At 39.4% G+C, this 27,699-nt stretch overlaps 1 protein-coding gene across 8 annotated transcripts in view; it reads left to right on the top strand.

The window, feature by feature from the left end:
* The window catches only part of STXBP6 (syntaxin binding protein 6), a 241,649-nt gene that overhangs the window by 26,719 nt on the left and 187,231 nt on the right, over window positions 1–27,699 (top strand). Inside the window, exon 1 of one of the 8 annotated variants that reach the window (XM_063792822.1) lies at window positions 10,682–10,806. The exons of the other annotated variants lie outside the window; for them this stretch is intronic. The gene's annotated coding sequence lies outside the window, so the exon portion shown is untranslated. Of the gene's footprint in view, window positions 1–10,681; window positions 10,807–27,699 lie in introns of those variants that run through there. 8 annotated transcript variants of the gene reach the window in all.

The raw sequence follows: 27,699 nt of genomic DNA, 5'->3' as shown, positions 1-27,699 counted from the left end.
TGATGATGGGAAGAATCTAGTTGAAAGGGAGAAATTGATTGCATAAACAGGAGAGGAAAGGGAGAATTGATCATGTGAGCCTGAAAAGGTAGGATGGAGTGGAATCTGAAGCCCAAATGGAGTGGTTGGCCTAAGATGAAAGGAGAGAACAAGATGCAACAGGAGGGAAGAAGCTGAAGGCTGCTACAATTGTAAATTAGTCTGATGGTGGGAAGTTGCTGGATGAGATGGCTTCCACCTGAGAATGACTATTTGGGAATGGGGGTGGTGGTGGTATGGATGTCAGAAGGTGTTGGGTGGAGGTTTAAGAGTGAACTAGTCATTGATGAGAGTGAGAGAATGGTGAGAATGATTTGGTAAGAGAAATGTGGTAGGGTTGCCCAGCCTGGCTGAGAATGCATTTGCAGTTGGTACTCACGAATCTGCCTGCGTATGGCTTTCTCCAGTGTCCAGGTGCACAGCTGTAGACACAGACAGAGATACAGTAGGCATCATCTAAGACTGGGGTTGGGCGGAAGGAGAAAGACAAAGGGAGGGTGAGCAAGGCAAGTTAGGGCATTTTGCAACAGTGCTATGGAAAACGTGTTATCAAAACCACGACCATTAGAAAGGAAGCTGAGTGAGAAGGGATGTGCGGTGACACTTCTGATAAGGCCCAAATGGTTGATCACAGTGAAGGATTTTAATAAGGAAGCTGAAGCTGAGGATATTTTAGTCAAAGGGTAGACCATTTGATGGGTGGTAGGTGTCTCAGGTGGAGTGGAAGAGAATGTCGTTGAATGTGAGGACATTCAGAGACATTTCAGAGAACAGAAACCAGAGTTTCGATAGGGTTGGGTATTGAGGTTGTCTGTGTGATTGCAGGATTAGGGGAGGAGAGGCAGAATTTGGTCAGGGTTCGCATGATTTAATTGGATTGGTTATTTGTTCAGAACAGATTTTCTATTTCCTCTAAACCTCCTTACCTTTGATTTCATTGGAAATTCAGCTGGAGGAGTATATTTGGGTTCACCTCTTTGTTTTCAAAATATATACTAGGAGTGATATTTTATCAGAAAAAAATGTATCTTTAATCACTTTATGTTACTAGAGAAAATGTAAGTCATTTAAACATCTTGAGTTCCTAGAATTTTTAGTTGCTGGGATAATTTGGTTCTCCTTTTTGCCTCACATGGTCATATTGCCTCTGAAGGTGACTGGCAGTGCAATCAAAACCTTCAAGAACAGGCCAAGTTTAACTGAATCCCTTGTGGCTGTCACTGTGATGAGCTTTGGAGAGTAAGTAGGAAGCTATGTTAGAGACATCTGTTGTCATGTGTAATGTATATCAGGCTTTGGCAGTAACTGAAACCAAGCAGGCCCATCAGTCTATAGTTTATATGCAGTAATCTTAGAGCTCAAAAATTACTTCTGTGAATGGCAAATCATTGGACAGAACCAGCATTTTTTATACTTGAGAGGGAAAGGAGTTTTGAAAGACTCACCAAAAAAAAAAAAAAAAAAAAAAAAACCACGAAACTTGTATTTTATAATAAGATACTAAATTTGATCATCTCAAAACATCTGAAGGTTGTGATAAAAATCCTTACTGCCTAATCAATATGCAGAAATCTACAATCTAAAAAAGAATTTGAGCATGCAGTGTTTAGATTCTATTTGTTACTGATTCTGGAAAGATTAGGTAAATAAAGCATGGGGCAAGAGTGTCCAGGTTTCCGGCTGAGGATGATGAGCAAAGATGGCAGAAGTCCCTCAGCACTCAAGATATCTGCTATGGAATGAAATGTCTTATAGCTTACAGCAGTTTTGCTGCCAACCAGGCAATTCACTCTGTTTTCTTTAAATCTATTTCCTTATGTTAGGATAGGGAAAAGTAAAGGCAAAAGGAGGAATGAATAAGTCCAACATGATATAGATTGTCCTTTTCTTTGACTCTTTTGTGTTTATTGTTTGTCTATGTAATTTACTAAGTTAGCTCTTTGATAGATTCTTAAGGTTGTGAAAAATCTTGGATTTTTGTTTCTCAAACTATTCCCAAGGAAAGAATCACTTCTCTCTACAACTCAAGGCTTAACAATCCACAAGTTCCTTTAGACCCCCGGATATTAGAGAGTCCTGAGACTTGGATTCTCCTTACCTTGAGCTTCAGGCCTTTAAGGATTGCTTCAATTGTCTCTAGTAAGAACAGAAAGTTTCTGATAAGCATTATAACTGAATTACCTGCTTTGTTCTCAGCATGTTTCTATGGACAAATGATTAGTTCATTCTGGACATAAGCCTTCTGTGGCTTCTTATTCTCCCATACTTTTGTGTACATCTTCACTAGGCATAGTAAAAAATGTGGAAGATGAGGTAGAAGCCTACCTAGTATTGCTTCTTGGGCTCAGCAGAGCAGAAAGGAATTGAGTTAAATTGCAGCCAAGGAGCCCTAGCCTCCTTAAGATCCTCTAGCAATTGTCAGTTGAGATTGTAAACTGCCAAGAATAATGCCTGGCCCATGGTGTGTTCTTAGTTGGTGGTAGCTATTCTTATTGGGCCTGGGTAGTTGATCAGAAAGATCCTACATTGAAGAATTTTATAAACTAAGAACTTATTGCATAGGCAGATCAAGGCTAGAAACAGACTTCAGCATCTACAGTGTGACATAGAAGGAAGCAATGGTCTAGAGAGGTTGGTGACTGTCCCTAGGCCATATTGTGTATATTGGCAGATTGAGACCAGGACACAGCTCTCTGGATTCCTGCTATACCAACATTCATGACTCTGAAAATCACCCTTGAGGAAGGAGTGTGGAAAGATGGGGAGAAAGAGATAGAGTGTCAGGAGAGTGCCCTAACCCTGGGTGGTAATGCCAAAGAATGGCATAGAATATAGAGGTTTGGGCCCCCCTGATATTTTATTATATTACCCCTCTCAGATGGTTGGCTTCTACCTCTGGTATTTTTAGTAAATTCTGGGTTGGTACTTTGTAAAACCGGGAGGGTTTAGGGTCTTAGGGATAACTCTAGTTTACCATTATTAAAGATCACTCTGTGGGAACTAGGGGGGTCTAGTGCATTGCTGCCTAGGCCTGGGGTAGGCACCCACGCTAGTATTTAGCTGTGTTAGGAGTCAGTTGCAGGCAAGTCAGAAGCCATGGGCAATGGCTGGCATTGGAGATGTATTAAGAATCTCCAGAAGTCCTATTTATGCACACTGGAGGAAGAATGGGAAGATAAAGAAGCAGTACAACACAATGGTGAAAGAACAGAAAGGAAGACATACAAAGATCAGGTTAAGAATGTTTTCTGGATGTGCTGAGCAGGGGGGCAGTGTATGGTGTGTTATAGAGAAGTCTTGTGATTGCTTACTTGAGGAGAAGACCTATGGGTGATCCACGACCAAGAGCATTTGGAAAGAGAAAATTCAGGATAGAAGCCTGAGCAAACAGAACAACTACTGAATTTGAGCTACTGGATAGCAAGCAGAGATTCACACTCAACTGTGAGGCAATTGAGCCTCACAGTTGGAGCTCGCAACCACTGTGCTACCTTGCCCACTGTGAACCAACAGGGTCCAGTAAGTCCTCAGGGCTCCAGATGCTATCTTCCTCCCATGTTTGTTCTGAGAGTTGGAAGCAAACTCTCTTGAAAGCACTCCTGCTCTTTAATGTTCCCCAGGGATTACTTAGAGCCAAGTAAGTCATTGAGATGTATTGTGGCCCAAGGCCACCCTTAATCAAATGACCACAACTTGTAGGTTCCCCTGGAGTCTCTGATCTTTGAATACATTGCATCCTTACCTTATACTGTCAAGCTTTTATCTTGGTAACCAAGTATCAACTGGTATTCCCTGCCCTTTGGATCAACCCAAAGCCTTCTAGTGACTTATACTTCCTCTGCCTCTGAGTTTCTGCTTCCTAAAAAGCTGTTTCTGCATCTCTCATGCAGATTCTGAATACAGCATTTCTCTCATACCAGTTTCCATAGGAAATCTAGTCCCATCAGATAGGCTTTAGTGAACGCTTGAAGAGTCACAGTTTGACATGGGTGGTCTTTCACCAGCTCTGCCAATTCTATCCCTATTTCATATTCTTTCTCCCTTGAACATTAATCAAAGTTCTACCCACATAGGGGCGGCCGTAGAGGAGTGAGAAGTGCTTCCTTTTATACCCTACCAACTAGCACAAATACATTCTGTTTATTTTCCAAGAATTCTGGTGAATAAAAAATTCTTATTACACGCGCTTGTGCTTAAGTGCAAATACGTAAAATTAGAGATACTACTTTATTCCTGGCATCTAGTTGACTAGGCTACTGATTCTGCCATTACTGGACTATTTGTAGTAATTTCTAAGAAGCGTTTAACTGCATACTCCGCACTATGTACTATACAGCTGGACGGCACTTACCTCCAATTTCTCCTATTTCCTCTATCTGCCAACTTCTTTTCTTCAATGCAAGCCTTATAATTTTCCTTTTTAGTTCTCATACCTAATACACATGTAATTAGAGCCCGAAGTATTGTGTGAAGCCATGCCATCTCCTTTTCTACATGCTTCCTTGTAGCCTGGAATATATTGTTTATTTTTTTAAAGTTTTATGCTTTCCTAGCTTAATTTTATGATTCCAGCAATCCTTTTCATGTCCTGTTTAGTAAGTTCGCAAACCAGGAGTCTCCCTTATAGTAAAAACACATCAAGCATGTTCTTTTGCGTAAAAGTTGTATGTGACATGTAGGCATTTTAAGACTTGGATTTCTTTCTCTAGAATGTGAATTTCTTACGATCTTTTTGGCGTGGATTTTCAGAATTCCTTTACACTTGAAAAGAGCTATGAGGGATTTAGTAAAACTGGAAAATAGATCCCCACTACAAAGGATTTGGGTGGGGAAGGCCAGGAAATACTCACTCTCTGAGGATTGCCTAGGACCTCAGTAAGTGTGATTCTTTCTAGGTTCAAGGAATTAGGGCTCTGGTACCATTTCTGATTAGCAGAAAGTAAAGAGAAAACTAACTCCATTTTAATTTTTTTTTTTAAAGAAAAAATTTCTACCCTGGGGAAAATAGAGTCAATCTTTAAAATAGATAACAGTATTTACTGATGAGGCTAAACAAATAGAAGTTTGTAAAAATCTTTTTTTCCTTGGGTGAAAAAGAAGAATAAAAGGGGAAAGTAGGAAAAAAGTATAATAGGTTATAATAAGAATAGTAGGTAGCATTTATTGAGCGTGCATGGTGTTAGGCACTCACCTAAGCATTTTTCATTTCTCATCTCAACTATTATAACAGCCCTCTGACACTTTCACTCATAACTTTATTTTTTAGTTGAGGAACCCATATGCAAGAGAAGCTGCACAGTGTCTCCAAGGTCACACAGCTAATCAATGGCAGATCAGCAATTTTAACCTTGGCAGTTGGTTCAAAGTTCACACTCTTAGCTACAAGGTGACACTCCCATATATGGAGTTGTTTGACTTTTTTCCTCACTTTGAGTTCAGCCTCCCAGAATATGTGTAAAGCACAGGAGAAGTAGCAGTTTGAGCTTTTTTATTTTCTTGTTGTTGTTTGTTAATTTAATAACAGGGTTACAAAAAAAGGCACTATGCAGTCTAAATCAACTTTAATTAGACCCGTGTGGAAAACATAACAATTATCCACACCAAATTTCTAACATTTTTCTTTTTTCATGTTCAATTATTAATAGTCATTGGTGCACATATTCTTTCAGTTATTTTCTAAGTGGAATAATTGAAACTTGCTCCGGGATTCTGACTGTTGCCTAGTTCTTTAAGAATCTTTATCGAAAGGATTTTTTTTTTCTAAAAAATAATAAATCTGTTTCTTTTTGTGGGATGAACTTTCCCTTGGAGAATATTGTCTTGCCAGGTGTGGAATCTTGACATTAAATTAAACTCCTTTATTTTCTGCCTCCCTGGGGCTGATAGAAGGGGTGGAGAGTGTGGGATGGGTGGGCAGGGTATGTGTCTGGAACAGGGGGTGTAGAGGAGTGCACAAGAGGCCCCTTCATTAGGTCCCAGATATCTCTGTCTCCAGCTACCTGCACTGAAACTGAGGTTTTAGAAGAACCAGAGAAATCCCCTTGATCCAGGTTGTTCAAATGTGATTTTTTTTTAAAGCAGTTCTCTTTTATTTTGTAGAGAAAAAGATAATGGTTATCTTTCCCTTCCCCAATGTAAATAAGGGTGTTCTCATACTGCTTTTATAATTCAATTTTAAAATCCCTCAATGATAGTTTTCAGTATTTTCTTCATTATAATACTGTTCGTTTATCTAAGTCATAAAAGGCTCATAGAAATATAACCAATGAAATATTATGTAAAAGCAGCCATCAATAGAGCTTCGATATAAGTGATTTAAAAGTAAAAAAAGTTATGGTATTCTCCAACATTTAAAATAATATGGTAATTACAGAAAATTTGGGAGATTGAGAGAAATAGAAGCAAAGAAAATCAAATTCTCATATTCCCTATATCCAAGAGAAAAAAAAGTACTGTTTTCATGTATTTTCTTTTTATGTGAAAAGCTTTTTAAACAGTTTTCTGTGTAGAGTTTTTGTTTATCTTTCTTGGTTATCATACTATAAATACAGTTTTGTTCTCTGCTTTGTTGGAGAGATGCCTACGGTTCAGAGACAGCTGACTCAGAACTTCTTTGCAGGACATACCCTGTCACAGTTCACCTTTGCAAATCTTTGGCTGATAGCCTAGTTTATCAAGTGTTCTGTGGACGCGGACTCTGTGCCTTGCACGGTAGCTGAGTGTGCAGGGCTTGCCTCTCAGCATCTCACAGTATAGCTGGAGAAGTCAAGAGAAGACAAGTAGACATTTTCATGGCTGCTTTTAATTTTTATTTTATTTTATTTATTTATTTAGAGACAGGGTCTCCCTCTGTCGCCCAGGCTGGAATGCAGCAGTACGATCTTGGCTCATTGCAACCTGTGCCTCCCAGGTTCAAGCGACTCTCCTGCCTCAGTCTCCTGAGCCCAGCTGATTTTTGTATTTTTGGTAGAGAAGGGGTTACACCATGTTGGCCAGGCTGGTTTTGAACTCCTGGCCTCAAGTGATCCACCTGCCTCGGCCTCTCAAAGTGCTGGGATTACAGGCGTGAGCCACCACACCCAGCCATATTTTTAACTTTTTGATACAGAAAATTTCAAACGTACACAGGAGTACAAGAGAATATAATAGCAGACCCTATGTGCCTCTCTCTCAGCTTCAACAATGGTTAATTTATGGCCAATCTTGTTTCATCTAGATCTCAGCCTCCTCTCTCTACCAGGGATTATGTTGAAACAAATCCGTGACATCCTATTATTTTATTAGTAAATATTTGGGTGCACATCTCTAAAAGATAAGGACTCTTTTTTAATACTATTAATGCCATTATTACACTAAAAAAATTCTCTAACAATCAAATATGGGCTATTTAGTCAGTGTTCACATTTGTTTGTTTTTCTCATTATTTTTCTCTTTAGTTTGTAACAGTGTCCACATAAGGTCTACACATTGCAGTTGATTGACATGCCTCTTCAGTCCCTTTTAATCTGTGGATTCACCCTTCACTATCTTTTACTTGTGATCTATTTTTTTTTTTTTTTTGTCAAATGGGATCATTTATTCTGTAAATTTTTCCCACTGGCTGGATTTTGCTGATTCCATCTCATGGAGTTAAATGTTAAATGTTCCTCTGTTTAACATATTCCTCTAGCCTCTGTATTTCTTGTGAACTGGTAGTTACATTTAGAGGCTAGATTGAATTCTGTTTCAATTTTTTGTCAAAAGTACTACATGAGCAGTGTTATGTATTCCCATGAGAAGACACTTACCTTTAGGGGTGTGTGTGTGTGTGTGTGTGTGTGTGTGTGTGTGTGTGAAAGAGAGATGTTGATAGCCAATGGTGATTTTGCTGTCTAAATCCATCAATTCATTAGGAGTTTTAAAATGTTATTTCATGTCAATCATTTCTCCATTTATTAGCTAGACTACTTCTATGAAGAATAATCTAGCCAATCCAATCATCTGTTTGGCTATCCTGAGGTACAGTTGTATAGAAAAGGCAAGAAAAATGCTCGATTCTTTCCATTTATCTACCAGTTTTCAAAATATTTGGCTCCCTAGCATCCAGAGATAACCAATTTGGGGAGCTGGGGAAAGAGAAAAAGAGAAATTGGTGGCTCATCAATAATTCATTAATTTAAAATATTTGATGTTTCAAACCATTACATTGATTCTTTGTTGTTGTTGTTAAGAGGTGGGGTCTTTCTCTGTCATGTAGGCTGGAGTGCCGTGCAACTATCGTAGCTCACTGCAGCCTCAGACTACTGGGTTCAAGCAATCCTCCCACCTCAGCCTCCCAAAGTGCTGGGATTACAGGCATAAGCCACCTTCCAGGCCATTTCCTTTATTCTTATTGAAACTAAAATTGTCTCATCTTTGGCCGATGGGAATCCCTTTGTGTGGTCTCCTGAATCCTTTTGATATATAACCTTAATAGTCTTTGAGTTTCCCTGCTTTTTGTATGCTAGGCCAATGGTTCTCAAAGTGTAGTCTGAGGATGCCTAGGGGTTCTCAAGACCCTATTAGTGAGTCCATGAGGTCAAAACAATTTTCATAATAATAAGACATAATTTACCTGTTTTATTCTTATTCTCTTACCTGTATATAGTGAAGTTTTCTAGAAACCATATATTGACTATTGGAATGTATTTTGTTTGTTTGTTTGTTTGTTTTTTTGTTTTTGAGACAGAGCCTTGCTTTGTTGCCCAGGCTGCAGTGCAGTGGTGCAATCTCAGCTCACTGCAACCTCCACCTCCCGGGTTCAAGTGATTGTGATTCCTCTGCCTCAGACTCCCAGATAGCTGGGACTACTGGCACTAGTAGAGATGGGGCTTTGCCATATTGGCCAGGCTGGTCTCAAACTCCTGGCCTCGAGTACCCCCACCTCGGCCTCCCAAAGTGCTGGGATTACACATGTGAGCCAACATGCCTGACTGTGTGCATGCATGTTCTTATGTTTTCTAGAATTTTTTAAGGTAAGCTCTTTGAAGTCTTGAATAATTTCTAAGAGTGTAAAGGCGTCCTAAAACCAACAAACTTGAGAACTACTATTCTAGGCTCATCTTTTATGTTTCATGCTACATACATATAATCACTTGTGGCCTTATAAATTAGCTCCATTTTTTTTAACTCCATTTTTGTGTATGCCTGAGTGATCTGCTTCAAGTCTCACAGCTAATAAGTGGCAAAAGTAGAATTTGACTCTAGTCAAATCTGAGACTGCAGTGAGCTGTTTTGGTCCCGTTGTACTGCACCTGGGTGACAGAACGAGATCCTGTCTCACAAACAAAAACAAAAAACAGCCAGTACTCCGAATATGTTGCTTTTCTGGTCACAGTAGGAAATTCAAAATGTAGTAATAGTTTTTTAGAGTATTGACTTTTGAAGATCTCAGTCATCCAGAGAAGAGCCTGCCTTGCCTGTGGAATTCGTTAATGGCTCATATGTTTTCCACTAATTTGTGAACCCAGGACCCAATCTATTGCTCACCTATGTAGCTTAGAAATACTTTTTTTTCATCCTGTAGTTGGCTGAACCAAATCCTGCAAGAAAACATGCTGCAATTTTAAAAGCTGAATAATGGTGCCTTAAGCCTGGGACTCTCATTTATTTTTATCACTGAACAGTAATATAAATCTCTAAAAATGGCTACTTAAAATATAACTGGATTTTGTAGTCTCTGGGGCTCAGGGAAAACATTATTTTGTCTCATTCTCTTGGACTGAACCCAGTAACGTGCCATTTTGTCACAATTCCCAATAACCTTAGCTTCTCTTGGCTAATGAACAACATTAGCTCTTATTTCCCAGGTATGAAAGAGTTTCTATCATGAGAAAAGGAAGTGTGTTTCCAAAACTGTTAGCAGTGGCTTTCTGAAGTTAGTGCATATACAGGAGAGGAGCAGTCTTATGTAATATCCTTGAGTATTTTTCCAACATAGGAAATACCTGACGGTACCTGACAGCCTCAGGTGCCATCTGGAAAAGTGTCATCTTGTAGGAAGCTTGGATCAGAGCCTGTGTGTCATAATAGGTCAGGTGTGTCATAATTACTTTGTGATTCTGGTGGGGAGTGAAACAAAGACTATGTCAAAGGTTGCAGGGTTCTTAATGGAATATAAATTTCTTTGTTGGAAAGTAGATCTTGAATACTAAACTAGTTTTTGTAGTTATAGACAAATTCATTTTGCACTGTAGCCTTGCTTGTTATTTTTCTCAACATTAAATCTGCCATTGTGAAACGGTCTCAATATCCGATTTAAGTAATTAGTTGCATTTAGATTTCTGTATTTAGACTGTCATTTTCATGGGCTTTTCCAGCAAGTCATCTCATTGACTTTGTTGAAGGTAGTTTTAGAATACAGAAAGTCAGTATGTAAAGTAGAAAGGTGGTTCTTTCATAGGATGGGCTTTGAAACTCCACCCCACCACCATTGGTCTTGTCAAAATTTTATTTTCTTTCATGTTTGTCACTTTGACCAAATCCTATCCCCCAAAGAAAAGAAAAAAAAAATCATCAAACAGACCCGTCTCCACATGCAAAGCATGTAGTATATGATGATGGGAGCCTGGAACTTGCAGCTGGGGAATGCCAGGAATTTGGGGTTCTAAGGCTCCGCCTTTCTGTGCTTTAGTTTCCTGTTTAGAAAGTTCTGCTCCTTCATAAGGACCTTGAAGTACTAGGAGGAAAGGTGCTTTGTGTGTGGAGTTTTCCATAAAGTGCAGTCCCAACTAAAAGGCTGCGTTAAAGGTAGGTAAATGCCTTATAAAAACGTATTTTAAATACAAAACATTTGTTAATTTATGCCACTTATTTATTTATTTAAGTATAAAATAGCCTCAGGCAATTGGAATTCAGATTTAAAATTCAGGTTTTGTTTATTGAATTCTCTTGCTAAGAGCAAAGAATGTAAAGGCTTGGGAAGTAGAAATTGGAACACATTTTAATTGCCTGAATAGGTTTACTGGAGAAGAAGTTTTATTAAAGTGGAAACATGTTCTTCCTCTGAGTCTGATTAGAGGCTACTTTGGGCTAGTCCATAAATCTCTTTTCAAATCTAAAGTGAGCATAACCATCATAAAGTGAACCATAACTTAACAGCTCTTCCTGAGGACTGCCTTGGCTAGGGTTTCTATGGTGAGAACTCAGAATTCCAGGAATGCATGTTGAGCTGCAATCTCTCATATCAGTGATTCCCAAAGAGGAATGAGGGTGTGTCCGAATCTCCAAGTGTGCTTTTGAAGCTCTGAAGTCCTCTTTTCCTTTGCCCAGGAGCTCAGTGAGCCACTGTTGGTAGCAGTTGAGTTTGGTATCTTTAGGTGTTTTAGTGAAAAAACAACTGAAGTTAGGCTGATGAGGAGAGTTGGGGGTAGCCTGTTAGCATTTCTCCCTGGAGAGTGCCACTCACTCTAGAAAAAGTAAATAATGGCTTTGAATGATTTGTAGTCCATACAGTGGCAGTCATATTGCTGAAAATTTGGTAACATATAATGTTTGTGGTATTTGGCTTGGTTCTAAATGCAGTTTGTGTGTGTGTGATGTTGTTTTGCATGAAGAGGCTACATGTGGGTGTTTTGATGCCCTGTAACAGAAACCAGTGGGACTAGAAAACCTGGATCTCTTAGTGCAGGGTCAGCACCAAGTCGGAGTAAGTTCTCAAAGAGTAGGTGACATTGTGGCGATGGCGTGCTCCTCACTTTGTCAGACTGGGCTTGTTGGGTTTCTGTTTCACTGAGGGAGGAGATTTTCTGTGCATTTGATTACGCTACATGATACTGTGCAAGCTAACACTTTGGGCTTTGGGTCTGGGAAGGAAATGTATTTTGATTACTTATTGTATAGTTTTGTATAATTTGTATAATTTATGCCTCATTTTGAGATGCAAGTAGGAAAATGGAAAAACAAGGAACCCAAGTAATCAGCAAATGAGCTTAAGAGAAGAGTCCCTGGGAAATTAAATAATATTTGAAGCTTCAAAGCTGTATGTTTAGGTTTTAGAACATCAGATATTAGGACCCAGTGATAAGAATTCTCCATTTATTGAACTGTTTTGAAATTTCATTTTTTAATTGCTTTAAGACATCCTTAACTTGACGTCTTATAATACAGTTTGATAGTTGAATGAGACCATTCTGAAGTGAAAACAAAACAAATTAACTGAAGTGATCTTAGCTATCATCCCATCCATCCTTTTTATTTTGCTGATGAATCCAGTAACTTGTGATAAAAGTCATATCTTGCTCTCAGAATTCTCCATGTCTCTCTGTGGAGTTAGCACGTAATATATACTGGCTGGCTGGTGGGCTGGCTGAGATAGTGTTTGCTAAAAAACTTAAACCTTTTGACCACAGTATTTGTGAAGAAAGTCTTGGTGGAATATGTTAGAGTGACTCTTCGTTTTGGGATTTAAAAGCTTAGCCATTCTTCTGTGAGTTGTTAGATGCTACTGCTTGCTATTCTAAAAGCTTCTGATGTGTAAAATATTCTATAGGTATAAAACCTTTTGATGTGTAAAATGTATTTTTTGTTACACATTCTCAAGCTGGTAGTCTCTTTTACCATTACTTTGGGAGCATTATGTAATTGCTATTTGAGAGTCAACAGAAAAATGAATAAAGAGGAATTATTGTTGCCAATAGACGCTGTTCTCCATACACCAAAAGTTAAATAAAACATGAATTTTAAAGCTCTATCAAGCAACAGCTTGTCAAATTAATTATAACATTCAGTGAGTCTTTAACAACCTAAAGTAATTTATCTTATCAGGTACATTTGGAAAGACGAACTCTTTTTGTTTGAGACAAGGTCTCCCTCTATCTCCCAGGCTGGAGTGCAGTGGTGTGATCATGGCTCACTACAGCCTCGACCTCTTAGGCTCAAGCAATCCTCCCACTTCAGCTGGGACCACAGGCATATGCTACCACACCTGGCTAATTTTTTGTAGAGTTGGAGTCCCACTCTGATGCCCAGGCTGGTCTTGAACTCTTGGACTCAAGCGATCCTCCCACCTTCATCTCCCACAGTGCTGGGATTACAGGTGTGAGCCACCATACCTGGCCAAAAAGATAAACTTTTAAAACTTAAAAAAAATTTTTAAAAGTGAATTGTGGCTACTTCCCATGTGTAGAGCTGGGTCTGGCAGCTAACATTTTGTTCATGTGGGACTCAGGCAAATTTGTTTCTGAATTAAAGGAATTTCCTATCCTCATTTCTGGCTTCATGCCATGAGTGCCAGTGCCAGCTGACAGAGCCATCTGCAGGACTCTGTAGTAGAGTGGGAGCCAGGTGAAAGTGAGCCAGGCCTGCAGATGTAGTTCTTGTTAGGTGAAAACTTAGCAGAAGCGTGTCCAGTCCTGGAGATTGTCCATTCTCAGTTTATTTGGAGACTTTAAGATGGTAGAACAATGACAGGTTTCTAGAAACCTTGTGTTTAGTACAAAAAGTGGCTTGTCTATGAGACCTCCTTTTGAGATGTTCAAAAGAATGTGAATATACTGGAACTTTGCAGGAATAATTTCTTCTGTGATTCCAAAATCTTCAGATTTGGAGGAAATAATTCAAATAATTGTATTGATTTCATCCATTCCTTCCACTAATGTTTACTGAGCATTTCTATTGTGCCCTGCACTGATTTGGATACCAGACAACATGGACATAATTCCCTGACCTCACAGAGCTTCCGGTGGGGGAGACAGACACACACAGAAGTTAAATATGTCAGACAGTGATATGAGCTATGGGGAAAACTAAAACAGGGAAGGGGATGGGAATTGTGCTGAGGGGTAAGGGAACCGTGTCAGGACCTGGGGTCTTGTACTACTTGTGGTGACTGATTGTACCCACAGGCATGAAATAGAACAGTCATTTACATATTGTGGCTGATTGTGCTGTCATAGTTACTACTACCATTATCACAGTCACCATCAGAAAGCATTTACCCCACGCCTCTTAGCAAGGTTTTATACAGAATGAGTCATACAGCTAAGTGTTTGTCCTCTAGACTGACAGCCCTTACGTGTACACATGCAGATAACTTACTAATGATGAATAGAAATTCCAACCATTGTATTCGTTCAACAAATGTTTATTGAATGATGGGGTATACAAGGCATTGTGGAGGACAGCAAGATAAATCACATATGTATCTTCCCAAAGGGGCATATAGTTCAGTATAGTCATAGAGCAGGTCATTTGCATGTCAGTGATTTAATTTGAGATAGACCATGAAAGTCTATGTCATATGCTGATTTCACATTTTTGCCAAGGCATAATTTTGAGTCAGCTGCTTTGGGAGGCTGGTATGGGGTAACTAATGTAGGAGTGTGTGTTTAGCCATTTCCCTGTGTCCACATTTCAGTGAGGAATTGTTTCTACCTATTGCTGAATATGTTAAATGCCTTTGAAGTAAAATATGCTTTTTTTTTTTTTTTTGGTGAAAAATTGCTCTGAGAAGAAAGCCAGCTTCTAGAGTTGGTGATGGAAGTGCTGAATCTAAGATGTGATTGATGTTCCTTGGTCAGTACATGGAATCATTGAGGGCCTCAAGGAAATACTTAGCATTTTGCTGCCCTTATCAGGGAAATTTTATGCTGTACTAGTGTTTGCCAGCTTGGACGTGAACCCCTCGTGAATATATTTTTTGGATAGATCTTGATAAAGGCCCTAATGGGAATGTGGACACAGCAGAATTTATCTCCCTTGCTTGAAGCAGAGGTGCGTCTTCTGGGCCCTAATATCAGATTCTTCCCTTTCCTTCACAAATAAAGCATCAACCATGTTTATGTGAGGGTTCCTCATGTTTATCATCTATATGGGACCAAAAGTTTGCTACATAGAAACATAGTTTTTTTATATATGTATGTATACACACACATATACATATGCAGCCTTAGAAACAGGGCAAGAGAAAGCTTGGAAGGGGGAGGAAGAGCTGTAAAATACCATGGCAGAAGCTATTGGCTTCTCAGCATAATCCATGTTTTCCTCTTCCTGAGCCCACAGCAAGAATGCATTTCCCAGCCTCCTTTGGAGTTAGGTACAGCCACGTGCCTGAATTCCAGCCAAGGGGTGACCACAGTGAAAACAGCTAAGCCCATCAGCTTGAATCCCTAGTTCAGCGTGAGGAAGAGGAACACCTCATTCACCAGTTCTCTGTCATGGGAGCAAGAACAAAGTTCGGAGGTGTTTGAGCCATTATAGAGAAGTCAGGGATATATTTTGACAGTGATGAGTTTGGATCATAATCCTGAGTGTCATAATCCTGAATGTTGAAGTTCTGAACATCAAAATCCCAAAAGATCAAAATCCCTAAAGTCCAAAGTCCCTCATGTCTAAAGTTCTGAAAATCACAATCACAGGATGTTAATGTTACGCCAGCTCTTATGGGCTATCTCTGTGCGATTGTCCAAAATCTTCCCCTGTAATATACATTTTTACATGTTGAATTTTCTTTTCAGTTATTTAGCTTTTTTTTTTTTTAGTTTTTTCCCTACTATTTTAAATTTGTAGAATTATTTTTTACAGTTCACTATGCTATGTATTTTATTTTTGCATCACTTCCAATATTGGAGTAATAAATTGTATAGAGACTTTTAGAGAGTTCGAATCCCTTTTATGCAATTTTTGAAATTTGACTCCACAAAAGTGTAGTATCACCATGTTGAGTTTGTGTGTAAGCATTCTGTGTGCACGTGAAAATGTTGCAACTTTCTCAGCAAATAAAGAGATGTTCTTTTTGTACATCTGCATTTGCGAAGGATACAATTTCTTGATCTCAGCTCTTTGGATGACTGCATAAGTGGTGGTGACCCATCGTGGTTTTTGATCAATCTCATCAGAAGACTTAGGTTGTTCATCACAGTATTTCAGATGATTGCAGTCATAAAGCCAGGTGCAAACAATGACCAACCATAGTGATGTGCATTTATATAGTTCCCCTTTTGAATTATTTCATTTTGAATATGGTTTGTCTGCTCATAATTGTTATACCCATGCAACTGTTGTTAGCATACTTGAGTGTTTTTGCTTTCAAAAGTATGTATCTTGTTATTGTCCATTTTATTGTGTTAAGTGACCTAGGAAGTGTTCTGTCATATCTTTGTTTCTCAAATAAATCCCCTTTTAAAAAGGTAAATAAATGTCTTTTAATGAGTCTTTAAATTTTTTTTTAAGAATTATATTTGCAGGATTTTGAGATTTCACTGAGATTGTGTCTTTTGGGATTATGATCAGCTCCCGCAGTGACTAGTCTTTCCTGACTAATACTGTGACTGTGTGGTAAGTGAGAGCAGTAAAGACAACAGTTTCAGAGCTGGGATCTGTCTTCATCAGTTTACTGGACCTGGTTGTTTCCATCCGAATGGCAGAGTCAGTGCTCATGGATGAGGATATTTATGCTCCTAGGCCCAGGCTGTGTGTGCGCTTGTTACTGCACTCACCTTAATTGCTTATAGAAAGCTATGCTTCTTGCTGCGCACTCCCCAGTAGCTGAGTGTAGAATCTAGGGAATGTGAACTGACCCTTGATTTTTCTTCCTCTTTCCCTCTTTTCCTCAATTATTTTAGTCCCTATCTTGTGCTAGGTGGTATCGGGATACATAGAAATGAAAGAAACATGGACTCTGCCCTCAAAGAGCTAACAACCCTAGTTGACCAGATTGCCTCAAGTGGGACTCCCACTGAAACAAAATTATTTAAACAATAAATGACTTTGTCAGGAGCTGAGAGGTATATTAGTTTCAGGTGCTGTTTCTTTGTTCATCCTAATCCAGTCAGTTTTGCCCTTGAAACTTGTTTCAGGTGGTCAACCACAAGGTCCAGTACACACCCATGCTTAGTATTGCCCTTCCCTCCCCCACGTGTATAATTCTCACATAGACCCTTGAGCAGTGCAGCAAGTTGTCTAGAGAAAGTTGATTGAGTGCTCTTTTCCCTTTGAATTCCATCGAACTGGGCCCGCATGGAAGAAGCAAAATTGTTACTTTGCTAAATATTGGGAATGGTGGATAGTGAGGTGAGGGGATTGGCATGTGTAGCCTGAGAAAATCCTACTCAGCCGTTTTAGTTGTAGTTTCAGCAGATTCAGTGGCTCCCTTTGTTTGGCCTATCACTGTATTTCAAGTTAGAATTTGAGGATCAGCTGCCTTCTTCTTTTTTAGCAATCTCCCTCTTCAATTTGCACGATCACTCACATTCGCTCTTGTTAATGTCAACTTGTCTGGTGTACTCCTTGGAGGTAGGCACCAGGCCTCAACTCTCTTTGTATTCTTTCTGCTAGTCCTTTACTCCAGAGCATAAACAGTGCTTTATATATTATGTATGGCACAATAAATGTTTAATGAATGAATGAGTTACTTAAATTTCTTAAACTGGGAGAGCTGCTTGAGCTAGTTTCATACTTTCACCAAGTATGAATAGGTCTTTCCCTGGGGAACATCATTTCCTGCTGCCATTGTGTTGCTGTCAATTCATGTGATGTTTTGTCTTGTTGTTGTGACACTGGCCTGGCCTTGGCCAGTAACAAGAGTCATCCAGCATGAGATTTAAGAAGGGAAAGTGATGACATGCTAAGTGGTTGCTGTATCAGTGTAGTAGGATGTGATCCAAAAGGTACTTACAGTGGGCCTGTCCGGTGGATGGTACTGAACCACATTCTTATGCTTTTCTCAGCAAAAGAATTTTCTTATGTTACATGTACTATATGACTCAATCTAATAAAAGAACAACAGATTCATCTTTTCCTGCCCGGTAGCTAGGTTTGTACCTTAGGTCCTGCTTGACTCACTGAAGGTTCCAGAGAATTCTCTGAAAAGGGATGCATGCACACCCATAATTTGACTTGTTTCCCTAATAAAATTACAGCTGAAAACTTTCCCTGGAGGACTTGTTATGCTTCTTCCTAAAAGCACATTTCAATAATGACGACAAAAGAATGGTGATTTAGAATTACCCTAAAGGCTAGGAGAGAAGATATTTCACAGGAAGAGGCTGTGCTCTCCTTGGTATTAGAGGTTTCATCACTTGCTCCTTTGAGCACCTGTGGGACTCCTGTCTACAGCTTCCTTTATTTTTAGGCTTAACAACTGGTCTCCTCCCCTCCAGCTCAGAGGTCATTTAGAAAGAAACTGGCCAGAGCTTTTCTCTGATCTTGCTGTTCTTGCTTCTTTTGTCAGTTTAAGATTCTTTTGCCGAAAGTCAGTGAAGCAGATCATCTTCACATCTTTGATTCCTTGACCTTTACATTTAAGAATCTGTACATTAGGCCGGCCGCGGTGGCTCACATCTGTAATCCCAGCACTTTGAGAGGCTGAGGCGGGTGGATCACCTGAGGTCAGGAGTTTGAGACCAACCTGGCCAACATGGTGAAACCCCGTCTCTACTAAAAATACAAAAATTAGCTGGGCGTGGTGGCACACGCCTGTAATACCAGCTACTTGGAAGGCTGAGGCAGGAGAATCACTTGAACCTGCCCAGCCTGGGCAACAAGAGTGAAACTCCATCTTAGAAAAAAAAAAAAGAATCTGTACATTTAAAAACATTTCAGTGCTGACTTGTTGCTTAACTTTGACCAAATTTGCAAAGATGGGGAAATTACTGTTTCTTCAACAGGACTTAGAAAGTCATAAGAATGGCCAGGCATGGTGGCTCACACCTGTAATCCCAGCACTTTGAGAGGCCGAGGCACATGGATCACGAGGTCAGGAGATCGAGACCATCCTGGCTAACCTGGTGAAACCCCGTCTCTGCTAAAAATACAAAAAATTAGCTGGCTGTGGTGGCACGTGCCTATAGTCCCAGCTACTTGGGAGGCTGAGGCAAGAGAATCGCTTGAACCCAGGAGGTGGAGGTTGCAGAGAGCCAAGATCACACCACTGCACTCCAGCCTGGGCGACAGAGCGAGACTGTGTCTCAAAAAAAAAAAAAAAAAAAAAAAAAAGTCATAAGAATTTAACTGTATGGGATTCTCTGTCATAAATTAACTTTAAAAAATTGTTAAAGTTGGAAGTAGGAAGTTTATTACCTTTTTGTGAAATAGTCTGTCATGATCAATAGTGAAGAATTTAATTTTTTTCTGAATTTTAATTCACTTGAGTATCCTGAAAGTATTAATCTAGCCTCATCTACTTATGTGAAATAATTTTAGAGAATGTCCTCATGAAGTATCCATATGTTGGGTTACAAGAAAAGCACCTAGTTTATGATATACGTAAATTGATGCCCTTTCTAACCTTGACTGGTGTTGTGTGTCCATATTTCATAGTGGCTTAAGTGATGTTGCAAGTAATAGCCTGAGACTCTAGCCTAGTGACTCTACATATACATTTTAGATGAAAGACCTGGAGAAGGTACATGTTTGAATAGGAAATAATTATGGATAAGTTGAATAATATGCTTTATTGTAGAAGATAATGCTATCGTCTGCCCTCATTATATTCATTGTGATGGAAAAATAAATTGCCACACCAAAGGCCTGCTTACTTCACTTCCTGTAAACATGTCCCATGTGCAAGAAAAATTACAAGGCATGCCAAAAGGCAAGAAAAACACAGTCTGAAGAGACAAAGTAATGATCGAGCCCAGATTTTGAAACAGATGTTGGAATTATCAGACAAGGAATTTAAAAGAACTCTGATACATTAAGGGTTCTAATGGAAAAAAAATAGACAACATGCAAGAACAGATGGGTAATATAAGCAGAGAGATTGAAACTCTAAGAAAGAATCAAAAGAAGATGTTAGAAATAAAAACCACAGTTACCGAAATGAAGAATGGTGGAGCTGAAAGTTCCAACCCTCTAATCATGCCTTGGTCCTTCTGGCAACCAACCCCTATTCTGAAGCTATCTGGGGACCCAAAAGAGTCATCTTGTTAGCATAAACTCTGGTATGGTTGAAAGTGATTTGTTATGAATTTTAAAAGCTACTCCTATCACTCAGGAAATGCCACAGGTTTTAGGAGATCTATGCCAGGGACTGTATAGTCAGAATGCCCTGTATGTATGAATTCTTGTGAGTCTTATGCATTAGATGGTGAGCTATTTTAAGGCAAGGACCTTAAGTCTCCTTGCATTCTACTCAGCACATTAATCGCTCAGTAAGTCGTTGTTGAGAAGGATCTAATCATCAAAGGCAGAGGCAAAAAGACAGACATTCAAATATTTGTTGTTCCAAGAGAAAAAGCCTCCGTCTTTACATTCTTCCCATGGTTATGCAGAGGTAAAGGGGACATTTCCCCTTTTTCCTCTGAAGGTTCACTGAAAAATCAATTCACAAAAGCAGATAAATTGGAGAAAAAGCATCCAGGTTTATTTATCGCGAACAAGCAGGAGCCTTCCAAATGAAGACCCAAAGATAGAGGGGAAATTGTCCATTTCTGTGCTTAGGTTCAACAAAGTATGGACAGCTGTAGTAAAATAAAACTGGACAAAAAGGGTAAGATCTAATGCTAACAGGTTGAGTAGGGAAACTCAGCAAGGCCTGGCTGTCTGGATTCTTCTTGGCCTCTCTGATCATGCATTCCTTCCTTCTCGGTGTGGGGCAGGGTTCTCTCTGGAATGGGGGTCTTGTGTCCTATGTTAAACTCTAACTTTCCCTCTGCATTTCTGTGTAAAACTGACTAAAGATAATTTCTTTATGGTCAGTTTTACACAGAAATGCAGAGGGGAAGTTAGAGTTATAGGTTTTTTGGGTGGCTGTGGGGAAGAAGGTTCTGGTTTTAATGACTTCCCGTAGGGAAGAGAAATTTCAGTTTCTATGGCTAGCCTAGGGGCAGAATGGGACCAGAAGACAGGAGGGCAGGAGGAGGTCACAGAAAAACTTTTGCTTCTGAGGCCTTCATTTTGGGGTATTGTTTTCCAAGTCCCAGCCATTGGCAAATCATAGACTATAAACTGCCAGAGCCTAACCCAGTCCTAACATTTCAAAAAAAAAAAAAAAAAAAGGCCAGGCACGGTGGCTCACGCCTGTAATCCCAGCATTTTGGGAGGCCGAGGCAGGCGTATCACGAGGTCAGGAGATCGAGACCATCCTGGCTAACATGGTGAAACCCCGTCTCTACTAAAAATACAAAAAAATTAGCCAGGCGTGGTGGCGGGCGCCTGTAGTCCCAGCTACTAGTGAGGCTGAGGCAGGAGAATGGCGTGAGCCCAGGAGGCGGAGCTTGCAGTGAGCCGAGATCCTGCCACTGCACTCCAGCCTGGGTGGTAGAGCAAGACTCCATCTCAAAAAAAAAAAAAAATTATTTGAAGCGTGTCCTACAAAACTTTAAATAAATTATCTCAGGCCAATATGGTGATGTCCCCAGGGATTATAAGCAGAAAAACTCGTATAATTTGTAACCAAAACAAGCTAACATATTACCATCTTTGTCCAAATAGCTAAATCAGTGTTGTCCTCACAGACACGGGCACATAACACTATTCTTCCTGCTAGGATCTGTGTTGTGTTTATGATTTGTTGTAGCTAGAGGTATTAGAGGCTTCAGTTTACTCCTGTGAACTTGTTTTTGTCTCCCCTCTGGGCTTTGGGCTTTTCTGATACTGCTCCGAGGAGACTGTCTATATATTGCAACTCTTTCAGCTATAATCCTCTGTTTTTAAACTGAAGTCTTTTGGGGGTAGTGGCACCCCCAAAAAGTTGTACCTTCTATAGTCTTCAGATGTCACCTCCTGTGACCATTCTACCCACACATCAGACCTAATCCGTTTGGATTCCCGTAACATTGTATTCATATCTGCTAATGTCACATAATACGCCATCCCATTACAGTTTCTTTCATAGCCCATCTGTGAGCTTCTTTAGAGCAGCATTCATGTTTTAGTCTATCTTTTTTTATATCCTAGATAATAGCATGGACAATCAATACATGTTGTTGGTTTGAATGAAAAAGTTCTTTTCTTTCAGCACTCTGAAGATCGCACTCCATGCTTCTCTTACTTGCATGGTTTCTGGTGAGCACTCTGCTGTCAATTGCTCTCGTGTTCCTCTGTAAGTAGGATATTCTTTTCCTTCTGGCTTCTTTATAGATTTTCACTTCCTTCTTGGTTTTCTGCAGTCTGAATAAGATACGCCTAAGGGTGGTTTTTTGGGGTATTGTGGTATAGTGGGGAATGTATACAGACAATCCCTGACTTATGATGGTTTGACTAACAGTTTTTCAGCTGTACAATGGGTTTATTGGGGTGTTAAATGCATGTTCAACTTACTGTATTTTTAACTTACAGTTGGTTTATTGGACCATAACTTTATTGTAAGTTCAGCATCTGTATATTAATTATAAAAATGTATGTATATATGTATATAATACGTAACTTGAAGGGATATGTGTTCACTGGTTTGAGAGCAAGAAATATACATAGTTAAGGTTGAAGGCATTATTTTCTCCCATAAGAATAGTATTTTTGTCAATTTCTTGGACATGGCCAAGGTTTAGCTTTTTATCCCTTGAATATTGAAGAGAGACTATTGATTTTTTAAGGAGAATTCATTGAAGTTTTTATGTATGGTAAAATAATATTACCCAAATAGTTTCCTTTCAAAACAAACACAAAAAAGGCAACTTCCTCTAGGTTAGGGCCTGGATCGTAGTAACACTTACATCTTCAGTGTCTGCCAAGCCTGCGGTAGGTGTTCAGTAAATTCAGATTGATATGTACAAATTTATGAGTTCTAACAGTTGGGCCAAAGTAGCTGAGCTTTGTTTTTTTTACCTCCTGTAAAAGAGTCCTACACAAGAGGTCATGCTCTCTATTCAAGTAGTAGTCATTCTCTAGTAACATGTAATTTGATTGAAAGAGCTTTTGTTATTCCCTGAACTTGATCTGAGATTTCTCCAGCTATCAGTGGGCAGTTTTTCTTTTATTTCCAATATTTCTATAATCTTTAGCTCAGCCAGTAAACAAAAACACCGAAGTTCAGACTTTTCATCTCTAATTCATGCATAAGAATATATGCGTAAGAATATATTATTTTGACTTTATTGAAAAAATTACTTTTTTGCTTAAAATAACCCCTTCCCACTTCCTAGACAACCATATACAAAGACAATCAACATAATAACCCAAGAAATGCACATTTTAATAACATGCCATTTTTCATTTATCAGATTGGCAACAACTAGTACAACTGATAATACCTAGTATTGGACAGAAAAAATGCAGTCTTACACACTAGGGGTAGAGGGTTAATTAAAATTAGTACATTTTGGAAGAATATTGGACATATCTATCAACATTTTAAATATGTATCAATTTCTAACAACTTCTACAAGAATATTTGCACAGATGCACAATGGTGGTTATATTTTTTACCATTGAAAAATTGGAAAGAGTGTGAATATCCACTAATAGGAAAATGGTCAAGTAAAATATGACATATTTGTATAAAGAAATATAGTTTTTAAAAATAGGATATGTTCTCTCTTTTTATATACACACAAGCTATATAATATATATAATTTTTTCAGGTAAAAAGAAAAGTTGTACTTAATAATGTTCCATTGAATTTTCCATATGTGTGAATTATGTATTCATAGGAAGAAGTCTAGGAGATTGTACGGCATGCTGTTAACAATAGTTACCTCTGAAGGGTGGATTTACAGCAGCCTTTTATTTTCTACTTTGTGCATTTTTGTATTGCTTATATAACCAAAAGAATTATAAATATTTTAAAATACTTATTCAGTGCTCTTTAGGAGTAGGGCGCTTAGCTCTGGATTGGGGATACAAAGGTGCATAATAAGACTTGATACTGATCACTAGGAGTTTATGGCTTAGTCAGTAAACACAGGGAAACAAATACATACAGTAGTATCCATGGGTACTGATAGAAGTTGCAAAATATTCAGTAGGAATAAGGATTCGTTTGATTGAGTAGGAATTGGGCATGAAAGAGAATAAGAAAGCTGCCATAGAAGAGGTTTGAACTGAACCTTGAAAAATGTGATGCTTGATTTGGTATTTGATGGTTGAATAGATGCCAGAGGGAGCATGAGAGAGTAAAGGCCTGGATGATGGTGTCAGGTTTGAGTTTTGGAAGTACAAGAAGGTTGACTTGGCTTCAGTTCATGAGCACCTGTGTATGTGAGTGTTGTTGTTGGGGAAACGGTGAGGGCTACGCACATAGAAAAGAGAAGACAGGATTCTGGCCTGTGAGTCAGGAAATTGCCCCTTCCTGAGTCTGACATATACATGCTGTGTGAATCTCCATAAAGTCACTTTCCCTCTGGACGTCAGTTACTTAATCTGTAAAATGAGAGGTTGAACTAGATTAGTGGCGTCATATGCTTTTACTTTTTTCCCTTTCTTTCTTTAGCTGTCATTTCCCAGGAAGGGTGTATTTCAATTCATTCTTGTGTCTTTGTATGCTCTGGAGCTAAGTCTTGGTACCAAAATTTCCCTCTCCCCTGTGTTCCCTTCTCTTTTTTTTTTTTTTTTTTTTTGAGACAGAGTTTCACTCATTTCTCTCTTGTTGCCCAGGCTGAAGTACAATGGCGCGATCTTGGCTCACCGCAGCCTCTGTCTCCCGGGTTCAAGCGATTCTCCTGCCTCAGCCTTCCAAGTAGCTGGGATCACAGGCACGTGCCACCATGCCTGGCTAATTTTATAATTTTTTTTAGTAGAGACGGGGTTTCTCCATGTTGGTCAGGCTGGTCTCGAACTGGCGACCTCAGTTGATCCACCTGCCTCAGCCTCCCAAAGTGCTGGGATTACAGGCTTGAGCCTTTTTTTAAGTTTTATTTTCAATTTTTTATTTTTTTTAAGGAGAGAAGCAAAGAGGCCCTGTGTGATGTCAAGAATAAGACAGTTGAAATTTAACTGAAACTTACTGGAGAAGTGATTTTGTGAATTATTGTTTTTAATGAGCTTCTAGGGCAGTAGCAGAGGAGAACAAAGCTGAGAGGTTCAGGTATAGGAAGCCCAGTTAGGTTGACAGTTGCAAGTTTACCAAGGAATTTGGTGTGAGGAAGAAATTCCTAAGGACTAAAACCTTGAGCCACAAAACGTTATGATCTACTCAGCACAAATAAGTCTAGTAAATAGCCAAGAAGCATTAAAAAATTAATCTAGGAGCTTTTGTCTAGAATTCAATTCGTAAGTACATTTAATGTATGGAAGGTATACATTATATTTTGATCAACAAAATATATGTAGGTTTATTACTTTTACCCATGAAGTTATAAAACTACAAGAAAATTCAGCCATTTCTTTTATTATTTCAACTACTTGGGGTGGGGAGGGGGAGAATGAGTTCCAAATATGGAATCCCCTCTACAATTTCTATAGTAAATCTGCATATATAGATCAACATAAAGATTTTTACCTAATTGATGCACTTTTCTTTCCATTTGAGTTCTGAAAGCAGTGTTCAGATTTGTAATATACAGTTTCTAAAATCTGGTGTGTAAGGTTTGTGAAAAGACAGTAATAAAGTAAGTTTACTGGGATCTCAGTACACAGCTTACTTTAGAACAGACATTGAATTAGACTAGTCCTCCAAAAGGGAAAGATATGGGCTGGTAAACATTCAAGGGTATTTAGTTACTATGTTTCTAAGGTAGTTTTTTTTGTTCATGTGCTTGGCCCATGAATGAATCCCAAAGATAGAAGTTTTATTTCCAAGAAGTTTATTTTCTAGGAGCTAGGATAATTTGGATACCCTTAAAAGAAAAATATTTTTACCAGTTTTGTTAGGAAGTCCATAGAAGGTAAGAATAATGCTATTTTCTTTAAAATTTCTGCTATGCTGGAGATTGGGTCTAGTGGCTCACTGCAAAAAATCCCACCTTCTTTAAGAAGTATTTCCAAATCTCCCTAGTAGGAATTAATCTATACATTCTCATTTATGGGTTCATCCATTCATGCAAAAAAAACTATTATTGAGCACTTGCTCTGTGGAATTAAAACTGTGAGCAAGATAAACATAGTTCCTGCTGCTGTGGTCTGAATGTGCCCCCAAAATTCGTATGTTGAATCTAATCGCTAATATGATGGTTGCAGAAAGTGGGGCCTTTGGGAAGTGACTAGGTCACGAGGGCAGATTTCTTGTGAATGGGATTATTATCCTTATAAAAGAGGCCCCAGAGAACTGCCTTGTCCCTTCTACCATGTGAGTACACAGCTACAAGGCACCATCTATGAAGTAGGAAATGGGTCTTTGTCAGACAGGAAATCTGCTGATGCCTTGATCTTGGACTTCTTAGCCTCCTGAAAAGTGAGAAATAAGTTTTTGTTGTTTATAAGCTACCTAGTCTATGGAATTTTGTGTGTTTTTTTTGACATGGAGTCTCACTCTGTCACCTAGGCTAGAGTAGTGCAGTGGCGTGATCTCAGCTCACTCCAGCCTCTGCCTCCCGGGCTCAAGTGACCCACCTGCCTCAGCCTCCCAAGTAGCTGGGACAACAGATATGAGCCACCACACCCAGGTAATTTTCATATTTTTGGTAGAGACAGGGTTTTACTCTGTTGCTCAGGATGGTCTCAAACTCCTGACCTCAGGTGATCTGCCCGCCTCAGCCTCCCAAAGTGCTGGATTAAAGGCGTGAGCCACCACACTTGGCCATATAGAATTTTGTAATAGCAACCAGAATGGACTAAGCCACCTGCCTTTCTAGAATTCATGGATTCATGGGGGAGTATTGGGCAACTACACAGTGTTAACAGGTAGTATTATTACTGCTACAATGGAAGAAGTTCAGGCTGGATACACATCTAGAAAGACTTCTTGGAGAAAGTGCTATCTAAGCCAAGTAGTAGTTAACTGGAGGAGCAGAGATGGTTAGGGGCAATATACAAGGCTGGGGAAATAGCTTTGTGAAGGGATTGAAAGAGTGGAAAGGAAATTCAGAGTGGTTTGAGCTTGGTGCATGAGGGAGAAGGAAGTAGTGTCAAGAACAAAAGTTAGAGAAATAGTGGCTCTAGGACCCTGAGAGCCTTATCAAACCCACTCTCCTGATGGCATTAGTGAGCTATTAAGTTGATGACAGACATTCTAGAAAAATCACAGTAGATGCCATGTACAGAATGTATTAGATGGAGGCAAGAAGGTCATCACCGTTAAAGGTCGGAGGTAAGAAATCAATCTCACAATCCCATTTTTAGAGTCTCTTTCTTCAGAACTACTCCTGGTACCAACTACTTCATGAGTCAGGGTCCAGTCAGAAGAGAGAAGCAAAGTATGTATTTCAGATACTACCTGAGGTGATTTAACATAGGGAACTGGGGACCTGGGATATTTGATGGCTGAAAATGTAAATAGTGGAAGCAGAGGCTATACATAGAGAGAGACTGGTAACTCCAGGAAGCAGCTGCCATCCCTGCAGCTGGGAGGGACAAGAGGGAGGGGGTGTTGTTAGCTAAACCAAGAAAACTCATAGGGGCTACCACAGAGCTGATGTGCTGATTGCTAAGGAGGTACTTGGATCTCTGGGGGAGGATTGCCTTCTTGCTGGTACTCAGACTATCAAGGGAGGGTCCAAGGCTGGTACACAGAGTGCTTAAAGCATGGGCAGCTGGAGCTGTCTGCTACTGTACAGGCTGACAGGAGCTGGAAAACAGGAAGGGAGTTTCTTCTCTCCACCTCTGCCTTCCAGTTGCAAAAGAGTCTGGGAAATGTGGTTTGAAGACTTCTAGTCCCAATATCATAAAGCA

Source organism: Pan troglodytes, chromosome 15 (assembly GCF_028858775.2).
Source record: "Pan troglodytes isolate AG18354 chromosome 15, NHGRI_mPanTro3-v2.0_pri, whole genome shotgun sequence".
In the NCBI taxonomy this organism is placed as follows: domain Eukaryota; kingdom Metazoa; phylum Chordata; class Mammalia; order Primates; family Hominidae; genus Pan; species Pan troglodytes.
This window is presented reverse-complemented; position numbering and strand designations above follow the sequence as displayed.